Source organism: Triplophysa rosa, unplaced genomic scaffold (genome assembly GCF_024868665.1).
Source record: "Triplophysa rosa unplaced genomic scaffold, Trosa_1v2 scaffold1_ERROPOS769263, whole genome shotgun sequence".
Classification (NCBI taxonomy): domain Eukaryota; kingdom Metazoa; phylum Chordata; class Actinopteri; order Cypriniformes; family Nemacheilidae; genus Triplophysa; species Triplophysa rosa.
In genome coordinates this window covers 261434-278194 of record NW_026634216.1, presented here as the reverse complement: position 1 = coordinate 278194, position 16761 = coordinate 261434, and positions in this window count along the sequence as shown.

Genomic DNA, 16761 nt, shown 5'->3' with positions numbered 1-16761 from the left:
GAGTGTAGAAACTGGATATCCATGTGGTTTTAAATCAGATGAAAATCTAAGTGTCTCAGTCTGAATAGTTGAATCAGATTACAAATACGTTTTTCTGCATTTTGGGAAATGATGCATGATGCTTTATGCAATGTCACACAAAGAACCTCTTTCTCTCACAAACTGACAGTCAATTCTAAAGATTGGAAAAACAAATCAGATTTGTGTGCAGTGTGAAGAAAGCCTATTTAACATAAACATTTACCTCGGCTTGAGTATTAACACGAACATGCAATACAGCAAGTATGTATTAATTAACAATAATAAAAAAAACGTCATGACACAACAGCACATTTGAATCTGAGTCGAGTTTGTTGCACCCAATGGAGAGTTTAAGCATTGTGAAATGGACATTAAGAGTGAGTATTTGGTTCAGAGACCATTACACATGGTTCTCCAGTGCTGCCTGATAAACCATTACCTGTTTTAATGGGCTAAAAATGAGAGAAAGTCCACACAATATCCGCAGCTCCTAAAGGAATAGAATTACAGCGGCTATAGTGTGACATCTGTGCCAGGCTCATTTAGAAAGGTAGAGGCAATGAAACATAATTATGTAAATTAGTCATCTCTAACACATTGCAGCATTAAAAAACAACTAAATATGGTCATCCTTTAAAACTGAGTGAGGGCCACTTGAGTTAGGAGTCATAGAAATGTTATATGTGTTATATTGCAATGTTATATTTGCTAGGAGATTTATTGGAATGTGAATTCAGGGCATCCAAATTGTGTCATTTTATTCTCAATGTTGTCCACCTAACATTAGCGATTCCCAAACGAATGCTCTACAGGCAGATATCTATTCTGAGTTCATTTTTAACATTTTGTCCGACTGGTCACATTAGAGTGTCAGCGTGAAGCATCTCGATTCATTAGCCACGAGTGAAGTTACACAGTTATCCATCCACTTCTGTCTGAAACGCAACACAAATCAAAGCCTTTCAGATGGGAATGAAATTGTTGAGCTTGTTAGAACCGCAGTGCAGAGGTGGAAATTGTACAGGCACCCAGCAGTCAAAATCATTATAGTTCAAGTCAGAGTAACTTTGCAAACAATGGGAAACTCAGAAAAGCTAAAGCGCTGGTCACTGATCTGTGGGCAATACACATATTTCTGTAAAGACATTCTGTGCTGTTTCTTTCAGCGTATGGTTTTAAATTCACCTATAGAAATCATACATTGTAAACTTATATTGTATTATATTTTACTCATCAATGGGTTGAAACATCCCAGCAATTTTTTACAATGTTTTGCCGATAAACCATGTTTAATTTTCCTACAAGAGTATCTGTGTATGTAACCATCACGCATGTGGTTTAAAGCTGTGAACATAAAGATGGGTTACGCTATGTAAGGGATAATGTACAGGCAGCCGGTTGTTATCGCAGAAATAAGCCCCGGCGGTGTGATCAGGGCTGAAGGGACTTATTTCGCGATAACAGCCGGCTGCTTGTACATTATCCCGCTTATTACATGGCTACTTGGCACATGAGAAAAAACTGGACATGAAATGTGAATTTGAAATATTTTATTAGCTCATTTTTACCGATTGCAGACCTTCCGTGAGGAAAAGCCGTTTACTTTCCGTTTTAAGGTAAGAAACGACGTTCAAATGTCACGAACAAACTTATTTGCTGCATCCGGGTTACTGTGTGTTGTTAGTTTTGAGAGGTTGTTATCTGGGGATAACGAACCTGCAAATGTCGCGACTGGCCAATCAGAATCAAGCATCCCAACGAGCCGTGTAATAATAGATTTTATGACCTCATGCCCTTCCTTTAGCCAGTCTAGTAATTGTGATTACAGAGTAAATTTACTCTCGGCTGTTCTGCCAAAGCGTTGACATCTCGTTGACGTAATTGATTCTTATGACGACTCTCCAGTTGTATATATGACGCTTAATTTCTTAGCGAGGGTGGAACGTGAATTCCCGCACAATCAGTCTAACTCTGAAGCTCTCAGCTTGGGAGCCATTGTTTTCAGGTTTGCAAATTAGTGACCCCTGCTGTTTTATCACCCTTGCTCACTTGCTTATTATGAATTTGCTTTTGAGTGAGGCTCAGATTACAGTCAGTCGTTGCTGGAAAAGAAAAATCGTTCTCGTGAATATTGAAACACAAAATTTTTTTCTTGCTATGTTTTGCTTGGGCTGAGAGAGAGAGAGAGAGAGTAAGTTGTATAAGTACAATCTATTAAAATTCACCATAGCGACACTCTTATCTTGCCTCATATGTCTTCAAGATTATATTTTCTCCCTCATCTCCCTCTTTCTTTACATTCAGGACTACACTTTCTGCATAAAAGATTAGAGGAATATTCTTGGTTACGTTTTATCATGGACTAGCCAGGGTCAATAATTTTGAATCATCCCAATGTATTTGAAGAGGTTATTTGCAAAAACAGAGATGTATGTTTTTAAAAATTTCCCGAAGTTTTTTATTGTGTTATTGTTTTTTATTATGGTAGGCAAAACAACCCAACTGCAGTTTGATTGATATTACTTGGAATGCACGATAAAAAAAACATGATTTTTGTTTAGTTATCTGTTTTTGCAAATGAGTTCTTCATTTAAAAACATAACATTTCCCATTAAAAAAGCAAAACAAATGCTTTAACTATGTATAAAATGAAAGTAAGTCTCAATTTTTAAGTGCAGTGAATTCCATCAAAAGTATCTGCTTCGCAGCGCCTATTAACCAAAAAATCTTTCAATCTTTTCATTGTTCATCACGTCTTTTAACTGTACCACAAACACATTTAGCAGTCTGGAACTGTTACCAGGCCAGCCCAGTGTACGCATGACTTGTGTGTGTGGCCATTACTTCTGCTGTTCTGATTTTCGGAGTGATACGCTGTCAGACGCTCGGCTCACTGTGTCACTGCTTGCTTGAGTAGGTGTCATGGCTCCAGGATGGGAAGATTGTGTGAGTGTGTGTGTTGTGTAGTGTGAAGGTGCTGTTCTGAGTGAATGACTAAGGTGAGATGCTGAGTGGCAGGAGGGGGCATCCGTCATGTTGTCATGGTGACTGTGGATAAAGAACATCTGTATGGGAGAAATAGCATCTCGCACAGCGGTCACATTAACTCAGGTGTGCACGACAGTCGACACGCAGTTTGGAATAATTTTGCAATGGATACTATTGCATTTTAATTTCAGTAGCACTAAGCAAGCCTTGCTTTCTTAAAGGAATAATTTACCAAAATGATAAAAATTCTGTCATGATTTTTTTTACCCTTACGTCATCCCAGATCTTCATTTCTTAACGTGAAAACAAGCAATTCATTTTATATTAAAATGTTGTTATGGTATCATCTTATATGACAGTTAACATGCCAAAAAAACACATCCATCTAACCTTAAGCCAAATGGGAAAACAATTCCAATTTTGAGCTTATTATTATTATTATTATTATTATTACTACAAGCCGATGTGCCGTGTATCTATTGCAATATTGATCTGAGCACTGATCTGTATATGACGGCACATAGATAATGTCTCTAGTCACAAGATCTTTGTACGAAAATAATACGATGCCATTTTAATATAAAATGTGTGTTCAACTGAAGAAAAAAGTAATACATCTAGGATGGCATGAGGATGAGTAAATTATTAGAAAATGTCATATTTGGGTAATTTTTTTCTTTTCTGGCACTGCTTTTAGATACAATTATATATTTTAATAGCTGCTTTTATTCTGTATAAGAAAATAAGCTTCAACATTTGATAAATGACTAAAATCAGACCAATTGTTTCCCTTTGGGAACAATGTTTAATTTGAGCCTCTGATGGTAGCTGCTTTTGCATTATTTCTTGTTGGGTTTCTGTTACTTTTTGTTGTTACTCTTATATTGTAAAAACACGTTTTTTGGATCTTGTTTTCAAATTAAATAATGTAAACATATTATACATAGCCTATATAAAATCAGCGTGACCACCCTAAGCTAGTATGTTTATTTTTTTCAGCAGGGATATGCTTTGCCATGAACTGTGAAGTTATGTGTATTAATGCAAATGATAGATGAAACACGTAGTGTTGACATTGAAATGAGGGCATGTCTTTTTCCATGCACAATTCATAAGTATTGTACTGCTAGAAGGACAGAGGTTAAGAACAGGAGCCAATTAAAGGACTGTTTGTGGGCTTTTATGCAGTACAAACATGGATTCTGTAAGTCATCAAAAAAGGGGAGAGGATTGAACTTGGTAGCTTCCGAGCACCAGCGGATTCACCCATCGCACCCAGCTTCACTCAGGCCTGTGAGGGATCCAAACTGTGTCCGATTTAATGGTCTCAGTGAAGGTCTTACCAAGCCATCTCTAATCAAAGAACCCAGTGAAGTCTCAAAGGGTGAAATTGAGCCTCGGGGAGGGGGTTAATGGAGTCCATTAAAAAAGGAGGACGAACACAGAGAGGTGGAAAACCAGCTTAGTTAGGCTGCTCGGAGATATTTACAGGGTTCTGCAGGCAGAAAGTCTTTAGTGGGTAACCAACCCAGCGATGTCTAATCCGAGTCCTTGTTTGCTGATTAAATGCAAACAAAGAAAAGCGCCCTGAGCGTGTCCTGTCACTTGAGACACAATGGGAGCGTGCGTGAATGCGTGAGAGCATTGTACGTGTGTTTTGAAGAAAGAGATGAAGAGGAAGGCAGTGTGGTGTTAAAAAGAAGCTGACAGAGTGATTAGATGTGCGACACTGAGATATGGAGCTTATAAAGTCAGAAGAGATTTATTTGTCGAAACATCATCAGAGGAATGTCACCGGATGTCAGCTGATAACAGGTACGACGACAGTCGCTCTGTGCAGAAGATATACATGTCTCAACTAACAGTTGTGGGCTTTGGCAGAAGCCTTAGATTAAGTACATGAAAAAGTACACGTTTAAATTGTATTATATACACACTAACACTCAAAAACATACAGAATACATAAACGAATACATTTATACTATATTCCAATATATTTACTAATACTAATAATTTACATATATTGAAGAATATGAGCACTTGCTTCCAATACATGTACATTTATTATTTAATATATTGCATTATATTATCCAGTATATTCTCATATATTTTTTACTCAGCTGTTGATCTTTCATAGGTCATAACTCTTGATTTCATAATTATAAAGTAGAGATGCACCGATACTAAATTTCTCCACCAATACCGATAGAGAGTGATGTCTGCCCATGCCAATACCGATTCTGAAGATTGAATTAATATTTCTATAAATATTTAACTTTATGAATGTTATTCATTCAAATAATGACTATTAATATTGAACACCAAACTGGTGATGTTTCTTAACATTTTCTATATACATAGCACTAAATTATTGCGTTTTTATTGTGTGATACAGTATAGCATCATCTGCCGATAGTATGGAAATTGCTTTTATTGACCGATACCGATTATTGACCGATATATCCGTGCATCTCAAGTATAATGTGTATGAGTATAGCATACTGTAGCACAGATAATTTGGTTTTGAATTAATTATGATAAATATTGACTGTATATGATAAATGGAAAAAAGACTGGCGTCTTGACAAACCTGTGCACAATCTGAGAAATAATTGAGGTTTCTTCTGAAAATGTAAGCGAGACACCTTTGCCTTTTTTAAAGACAAAAATGTAAGATGTTGACAAAATGCATCCATTGTCATTCTATGAGAAACAAGATGTTTAAAGAGATCTCATCTGTGGCTTTGACTTTTTATATGGCGAATGTTTCTTTTCTTTATGAAAGACATTCAGTCAGAGTTTAAACCCTGGAGAACCCTTCAAAGTAATCAATTTTTGTCTTTATCAAAAGAACCTCCGCTTCTTTTCTGCTTAACACTATAAGATGGAGCCACAAGTGAAAGCTGGCGATTTACACAAAATTATACGATAAAATACCTAGAATACTTTGTGTTTAAATGGCCCTTCTCCAGGAAAAAAATGTTTCACAGAAATATTCTTTTTACTGCCATGAACATTGCGCTTCCAACAAACCAGCAAAAATCCACAGCAGTGTTCGGAATTCAGCACAAGTGACTTGTTTTTTTACCCACAATGGCTTCTCTTTTAAATTTAAATTTAATGAAGTGTCAGCCGTTGCTCTTTTACTGTAATGTGCTTGCATTTAAAGTATTCATTTTTTACTGTACTTAAAAAGAGCAGATCTGCTCTATAAAATAAAGAGAGATGCAAGAATTCAAATGGTTTTGTAAACATGTTGAAACGGTTATGTGAGAAAAACGTGACATTTTGCACAGTGTTCTGTTATGTTGAATGTGTCTGATTTGGTATCGGTTAAGGTCTGTAATTCATATCAACAGTAATCTTGACTCATGCATACCGAACGAGGCCTTTTATTCTGAACATGTCTATGCATAATGATGTAATACTGTATCTCCATTAATGCAAAATCAGCACTGTATTATCAAGGACATGATTCATTAACATTGTAATACTGTTACCTCTACAGTATTTCACAACGTACAAGATAAGAACCACAATTTTACCTGCTATCATTTTGGAAAGTAAAACATTTCCGCTCGTTCTCTAGGATGTTATTTTGTCATTGTCAGCCACTCTTGTGACCAGTTTCTGTCTGACTGTGTTCACGATTCAATAAATGGATCTAAAAATCAATTTGACATTCACAGTTGATTCTTTCATTCAAGTGAATATTCCTGATAAATAACTCTGGTACTGGAGGGTCCGCATCCTGCAGAGTTTAGTTCCAGCTCTCATCAAAGGTTCCTCTCTGTTTTCATGTAAATTGTTCAGATGTGTTTAGCTAAACTCTACAGGACACAAGAGTGTCGACGCAGTTCACATTATTTTGTTAATGTGGCATATTATGTAATGGATCACAAATTTTGCGAGTAAGCAGGAGGGTTGCACTAAAACCTCTGAATGCAGTAAAAATAATTTCTTAGTACATCAACTTTTATTCTGTATCGTATGTTGTCCCAGTACTCAAGAATCAATGAACGTTTACTCTTTTACTCTTTTAAAGCGACTATTGAATTCCAATCATGAAGGACCACTTTTCCTGAAATCCTGGAGGCCTTGATCCAGCTTGTTCAGCAGGTCGGGTTAAACTCGAGCTAAACTCTGCAGGGTAGCTGAATAGCAATAATCCTCTCTCTCTGTCGGTGGAAAAAACAACCACAAAGATATTAGCCAGTTGGCTACAGTTCCAGACAACGTAATGGGAATTATAGCTCATAACCTGTGGCACCTGCCACTACATCCAGGAAACATTCGGAACGGAAAAAGCCAATGAGAGCCGTGCAGTTTGCTCATCAAATTCTCTCCGACGCTCTTTATCATGTGGGGTCCAAATCATTACCGAAGGTACAAATGACCGTCTGACGATGATGTGCCTCCAAACCCTTGCATTCTGTCCTTGTCTCGCTCGTGCATCTATGCCAGTCTGCACTTCTTAATTTGCCCATAATTGACATTTAATGTACCCTTCAACGTGTTTATTAATTTCTCATCACCGAAATCAAATTAGTGCTCAGTGGCTGGCTGTAGTGCGCTGAGAGCTGTGACCTGATATGGCACACTTTGCTGGCTTTCTCCATTCTGATGGAGGCTTTAAAATTGCACAAGGCTGCTAAATGAGACAAGGGTGCATGAAATGTTCATTAGCATTGTGTTGCACAAAAACAGGGCGAAATGTATGAGGGGCCGTACAAGCCGAAATTCATTCTAGCACTCTCACACACTCACATTCTCCTCTCACACACTCACATTCTCCTCTCACACACTCACATTCTCCTTTCACACACTCACATTCTCCTCTCACACACTCACATTTTCCTCTCACACACTCACATTCTCCTCTCACACACTCACATTCTCCTTTCACACACTCACATTCTCCTTTCACACACGTACATTTTCCCTCTCACACACGTACATTTTTCCTCTCACACACTTACATTTTTCCTCTCACACACGTACATTTTTCCTCTCGCACACTCACATTCTCCTTTCGCACACTCACATTCTCCTTTCGCACACGTACATTTTCCCTCTCACACACGTACATTTTTCCTCTCGCACACGTACATTTTTCCTCTCGCACACGTACATTCTCCTTTCGCACACTCACATTCTCCTTTCGCACACGTACATTTTTCCTCTCACACACGTACATTTTTCCTCTCACACACGTACATTTTTCCTCTCACACACGTACATTTTTCCTCTCACACAGTACATTTTTCCTCTCACACACTCACATTCTCCTCTCACACACAAACATTTCTCCTCTCACACACTCACATTCTCCCTCTCACACACTCTCAGGTCTCTTGCACATTCGACACCCCTTCACATACTCACATCTCATATCACACACGCACATTTTTCCTCTCGAACACATACATTCATTCTCCTTTCGAACATACATTTTTCCTTTCATACACACGTACATTTTCGCTCTCCACACACATACATTTTTCCTCTCACACATGTACATTTTTCCTCTCACACACGTACATTTTTCCTCTCACACACATACATTCTCCTTTCACACACACTCACATTCTCCTTTCGCACACATACATTTTTCCTCTCGCACACATACATTTTTCTCCTTTCACACTCACATTCTCCTTTCACACACGTACATTTTCCCTCTCACACACGTACATTTTTCCTCTCACACACATACATTTTTCCTCTCACACACTCACATTCTCCTCTCACACACTCACATTCTCCTTTCGAACACATACATTTTTCCTCTCACACACGTACATTTTCCCTCTCACACACATACATTTTTCCTCTCACACATGTACATTTTTCCTCTCACACACGTACATTTTTCCTCTCACACACATACATTCTCCTTTCACACACACTCACATTCTCCTTTCGCACACATACATTTTTCCTCTCGCACACATACATTTTTCTCCTTTCACACTCACATTCTCCTTTCACAACACTCACATTCTCCTTTCACACACATACATTCTCCTTTCACACACTCACATTCTCCTTTCACACACGTACATTTTTCCTCTCACACACATATTTTTCCTCTCACACACGTACATTTTTCCTCTCACACACATACATTTTTCCTCTCACACACATACATTTTTCCTCTCACACACTCACATTCTCCTTTCACACACTCACATTCTCCTTTCGCACACATACATTTTTCCTCTCACACACTTACATTCTCCTTTCGCACACATACATTTTTCCTCTCACACACTCACATTCTCCTTTCGCACACATACATTTTTCCTCTCACACACTCACATTTTCCTTTCGCGCACATACATATCTACTCTCACACTCACACATTTTAACGCTCACATTCATACATTTTTCCTCTCACACACTCACATTCTCCTTTCACACACATACATTTTCCCTCTCACACACTCACATTCTCCTTTCACACACATACATTTTTCCTCTCACACACTCACATTCTCCTTTCACACACATACATTTTCCCTCTCACACACCCACATTCTCCTTTCACACACTCACATTCCCCTCTCACACACTCACATTCTCCTTCTCACACACTCACATTCTCCTCTCTCACACACTCCACATTCTCCTTTCTCACACACATACATTTTCTCTCACACACTTCACATTCTCCTTTCACACACATACATTTTCCCTCTCACACACCCACATTCTCCTTTCACACACATACATTTTCCCTCTCACACACTCACATTCTCCTCTCACACACATACATTTTCCCTCTCACACACTCACATTCTCCTTTCACACACATACATTTTCCCTCTCACACACTCACATTCTCCTCTCACACACATACATTTTTCCTCTCACACACTCACATTCTCCTTTCGCACACATACATATCTATTCTCACATTCACACATTTTAACGCTCACATTTATAAATTTTTTCCTCTCACACACTCACATTTTCCTTTCACACACATACATTTTTCCTCTCACACACTCACATTCTCCTCTCACACACTCACATTTTTCCTCTCACACACTCACATTCTCCTTTCACACACTCACATTCTCCTTTCGCACACACACATTTTTCCTCTCGCACACATACATTTTTCTCCTTTCACACTCACATTCTCCTTTCACACACACTCACATTCTCCTTCCACACACATACATTTTCCTTTCACACACTCACATTCTCCTTTCACACACGTACATTTTTCCTCTCACACACATATTTTTCCTCTCACACACGTACATTTTTCCTCTCACACACATACATTTTTCCTCTCACACACATACATTTTTCCTCTCACACACTCACATTCTCCTTTCACACACTCACATTCTCCTCACACACACTCACATTCTCCTTTCACACACATACATTTTCCCTCTCACACACTCACATTCTCCTTTCACACACATACATTTTCCCTCTCACACACTCACATTCTCCTTTCACACACATACATTTTTCCTCTCACACACATACATTTTCCCTCTCACACACTCACATTCTCCTTTCACACACATACATTCTCCTTTCACACACTCACATTCTCCTCTCACACACTCACATTCTCCTCTCACACACTCACATTCTCCTTTCACACACGTACATTTTCCCTCTCACACACTCACATTCTCCTTTCACACACGTACATTTTCCCTCTCACACACGTACATTTTCCCTCTCACACACGTACATTTTCCCTCTCACACACGTACATTTTCCCTCTCACACACGTACATTTTCCCTCTCACACACTTAACATTTTCCCTCTCACACGGTCACTACATTTTCCCTGTCAGCAACACGTACATTTTCCCCTCTCACACACATACACTTTACCATTTCACACACATACATTTTTTCCTCTCACACACGTACATTTTCCCTCTCACACACGTACATTTTCCCTCTCACACACGTACATTTTCCCTCTCACACACGTACATTTTCCCTCTCACACACGTACATTTTCCCTCTCACACACGTACATTTTCCCTCTCACACACGTACATTTTCCCTCTCACACACGTACATTTTCCCTCTCACACACGTACATTTTCCCTCTCACACAATACATTTTCCCTCTCACACACTCACATTCTCCTTTCACACACATACATTCTCCTTTCACACACTCACATTCTCCTTTCACACACGTACATTTTTCCTCTCACACACATATTTTTCCTCTCACACACGTACATTTTTCCTCTCACACACATACATTTTTCCTCTCACACACATACATTTTTCCTCTCAACAAACTCACATTTTCCTTTCACACACATACATTTTCCCTCTCACACACTCACATTCTCCTTTCACACACATACATTCTCCTTTCACACACTCACATTCTCCTTTCACACACGTACATTTTTCCTCTCACACACATATTTTTCCTCTCACACACGTACATTTTTCCTCTCACACACATACATTTTTCCTCTCACCACACATACATTTTTCCTTTCAAACACATCACATTCTCTCTTTCACACATCTCACATTCTCCTTTCACACACATACATTCTCCTTTCACACACTCACATTCTCCTTTCACACACGTACATTTTTCCTCTCACACACATATTTTTCCTCTCACACACGTACATTTTTCCTCTCACACACATACATTTTTCCTCTCACACACATACATTTTTCCTCTCACACACTCACATTCTCCTTTCACACACTCACATTCTCTCACACACTCACATTCTCCTCTCACACACTCACATTCTCCTTTCACACACATACATTTTCCCTCTCACACACTCACATTCTCCTTTCACACACATACATTTTTCCTCTCACACACTCACATTCTCCTTTCACACACATACATTTTCCCTCTCACACACCCACATTCTCCTTTCACACACATACATTTTCCCTCTCACACACTCACATTCTCCTCTCACACACATACATTTTCCCTCTCACACACTCACATTCTCCTTTCACACACATACATTTTCCCTCTCACACACTCACATTCTCCTCTCACACACTCACATTCTCCTTTCACACACGTACATTTTCCCTCTCACACACTCACATTCTCCTTTCACACACGTACATTTTCCCTCTCACACACGTACATTTTCCCTCTCACACACGTACATTTTCCCTCTCACACACGTACATTTTCCCTCTCACACACGTACATTTTCCCTCTCACACACGTACATTTTCCCTCTCACACACGTACATTTTCCCTCTCACACACGTACATTTTCCCTCTCACACACGTACATTTTCCCTCTCACACACGTACATTTTCCCTCTCACACACGTACATTCTCCTTTCACACACGTACATTTTTCCTCTCACACACATATTTTTCCTCTCACACACGTACATTTTTCCTCTCACACACATACATTTTTCCTCTCACACACATACATTTTTCCTCTCACACACTCACATTCTCCTCTCACACACTCACATTCTCCTTTCACACACATACATTTTCCCTCTCACACACTCACATTCTCCTTTCACACACATACATTTTTCCTCTCACACACTCACATTCTCCTTTCACACACATACATTTTCCCTCTCACACACCCACATTCTCCTTTCACACACACTCACATTCTCCTCTCACACACTCACATTCTCCTTTCACACACGTACATTTTCCCTCTCACACACTCACATTCTCCTTTCACACACGTACATTTTCCCTCTCACACACGTACATTTTCCCTCTCACACACGTACATTTTCCCTCTCACACACGTACATTTTCCCTCTCACACACGTACATTTTCCCTCTCACACACGTACATTTTCCCTCTCACACACGTACATTTTCCCTCTCACACACGTACATTTTCCCTCTCACACACGTACATTTTCCCTCTCACACACGTACATTTTCCCTCTCACACACGTACATTCTCCTTTCACACACATACATTTTCCCTCTCACACACTCACATTCTCCTTTCACACACATACATTTTTCCCTCTCACACACTCACATTCTCCTTTCACACACTCACATTCTCCTCTCACACACGTACATTTTTCCTCTCACACACTCACATTCTCCTTTCACACACTCACATTCTCCTTCTCACACACTCACATTCTCCTTTCACACACTCACATTCTCCTCTCACACACGTACATTTTTCCTCTCACACACTCACATTCTCCTCTCACACACATACATTTTTCCTCTCACACACTCACATTCTCCTCTCACACACTCACATTCTCCTCTCACACACATACATTTTCCCTCTCACACACTCACATTCTCCTCTCACACACGTACATTTTTCCTCTCACACACGTACATTTTTCCTCTCACACACTCACATTCTCCTCTCACACACGTACATTCTCCCTCTCACACACGTACATTTTTCCTCTCACACACTCACATTCTCCTCTCACACACGTACATTTTTCCTCTCACACACGTACATTTTTCCTCTCACACACTCACATTCTCCTTTCACACACATACATTCTCCTTTCACACACTCACATTCTCCATTCACACACTCACATTCTCCTTTCACACACATACATTCTCCTTTCGCACACGTACATTTTTCCTCTCGCACACATACATTTTTCTCCTTTCACACTCACATTCTCCTTTCACACACACTCACATTCTCCTTCCACACACATACATTTTTCCTTCGCACACATACATTTTTCTCCTTTCACACTCACATTCTCCTTTCACACACACTCACATTCTCCTTCCACACACATACATTTTCCCTCTCACACACTCACATTCTCCTTTCACACACTCACATTCTCCTCTCACACACTCACATTCTCCTTTCACACACGTACATTTTCCCTCTCACACACTCACATTCTCCTTTCACACACTCACATTCTCCTTTCACACACGTACATTTTCCCTCTCACACACTCACATTCTCCTTTCACACACTCACATTTTCCTCTCACACACTCACATTCTCCTTTCACACACTCACATTCTCCTTTCACACACGTACATTTTCCCTCTCACACACGTACATTTTTCCTCTCACACACGTACATTCTCCTTTCACACACACTCACATTCTCCTTTCGCACACATACATTTTTCCTCTCGCACACATACATTTTTCTCCTTTCACACTCACATTCTCCTTTCACACACACTCACATTCTCCTTCCACACACATACATTTTTCCTCTCACACACATACATTTTCCCTCTCACAACACTCACATTCTCCTCTCACACACTCACATTCTCCTTTCACACACATACATTTTCCCTCTCACACACTCACATTCTCCTTTCACACACATACATTTTCCCTCTCACACACTCACATTCTCCTTTCACACACTCACATTCTCCTCTCACACACTCACATTCTCCTTTCACACACGTACATTTTCCCTCTCACACACTCACATTCTCCTTTCACACACTCACATTCTCCTTTCACACACGTACATTTTCCCTCTCACACACTCACATTCTCCTTTCACACACTCACATTTTCCTCTCACACACTCACATTCTCCTTTCACACACTCACATTCTCCTTTCACACACGTACATTTTCCCTCTCACACACGTACATTTTTCNGCAGACCACAGATACCTAAGAAAACATACAGACAACCCTATTGTATTGAACATGATCAATATTTGGTTTGATTCTTCTAAATATTTGAATATAAATTCCTCCTGGTCACGTTTCAGTCCTATCTGGGGTAATGTTAATTTTAAACCAGGGAAATGTGATGCAGGATTTCGGATATGGGCCGAAAAAGGGTTAGGAAAAGTGCAAGACATGTACAATGAGGATGGAGTATTTATGTCCTTTACAGCAATATCAAACGAATACGACATTCCGAAGACCCATTTTTTCAAATATCTTCAAATTAGAAGATATTTCTTATTAAATTAGAAGACATGATAAAGGTTCAATCTCCTCTTTGTATGAATTGTTTGTATCTGGGTCTAACGAATCCTCAGGAACAAAACTAAGATTATGGAAAGAAGACATAGCTGATGAAATATCTCTAGAAGATTGGAATGAGGCATGTAAGAAAGCTCAGATGCAAACGGTCAACAGCAGCCTGAAACTCATAAAGTACAAATGGCTGATGCGAACATATATAACTCCTGCTATATTACATAAGTTTAATGATAATATTCCGGATACCTGTATAAAGTGTAATGAGACAAGAGGTACACTGTACCACTGTATATGGGAATGTGAGAAAGTGAAACCCTTTTGGCTAGATATTATCGATATGATTGACCAAATGTTATCAAAGAAATTACCACTGGATCCTAAGCTTTTTATCCTGGGTATATATCCTATCAGCCCTCCTCTAAAAAGCAGAGAGGTCAGACTTATAGACATGTGTATTTTACAAGCTAAACGTATAATTGCTCTTAATTGGAAAAATATTAATGAGCCAAGAATTGAAAAGTGGTTTACAGAAATGGCGTCAAACATGTCAATGGAAAAGATCACGTATATTGTCAAAAAGAAACAAAATGCTTTTGAAATTGTCTGGAAACCTTTTATTAACCTATTAAGGTACAATACAAATGTTGGTTACATGCTACAACAAGAACGAGGTCTGGGGGAGTAGGGTAGTAACATGATGTATACATAGACTTGGGAAATACTCTTTACCTGATCTGGATTTCTCTCTTTATTAATTCTATGTAATTCTATTTAATTTTCCCTTTTTTTATTATTATTATTATTTTTTGTTTTGTTTTGTTTTGTGTTTTGTTTCGTTTTTTGGGAATGGGCTGATGGGAGGGGAAATGGGATATAAATTGTTTGCTATGTTTACATGATTATTACCTGTTATGAGGGGCCGTACAAGCCGGAATTCATTCTAGCACTCTCACACACTCACATTCTCCTCTCACACACTCACATTCTCCTCTCACACACTCACATTCTCCTTTCACACACTCACATTCTCCTCTCACACACATACATTTTTCCTCTCACACACTCACATTCTCCTCTCACACACTCACATTCTCCTTTCGCACACATACATTTTTCCTCTCACACACGTACATTTTCCCTCTCACACACATACATTTTTCCTCTCACACACTCACATTCTCCTCTCACACACTCACATTCTCCTTTCGAACACATACATTTTTCCTCTCACACACGTACATTTTCCCTCTCACACACATACATTTTTCCTCTCACACATGTACATTTTTCCTCTCACACACGTACATTTTTCCTCTCACACACATACATTCTCCTTTCACACACACTCACATTCTCCTTTCGCACACATACATTTTTCCTCTCGCACACATACATTTTTCTCCTTTCACACTCACATTCTCCTTTCACACACAATGACCCCTAAAAGCGCCTTGGTGGATCTTTACTGAGACACAAACCACTGTGCATTACATAAACTGTGTATAAAACAAAGCCACAATTAAAAATCAACCTGTTTATTATGCGTGTCATTGTGGAATAACTCCCTGAAAAATTACCGATGACATGATGAGCCAACTGCTGCAACAGCTAAGGATCCAGGAAGGTGTTTCAACCTCGATGTTAGCCGATGCAAGCTGCCAGTCCTCCTCCTGCTGATCTTGGTCACGTTGGTCTTTTAACCTTTGTATTTTCCGTTTTTGTGCTCCACTATTGTACATTCTTTCGGACATTTTGTCGCTATGCCGGGTAGCAATAGCAGTGACGTAAATG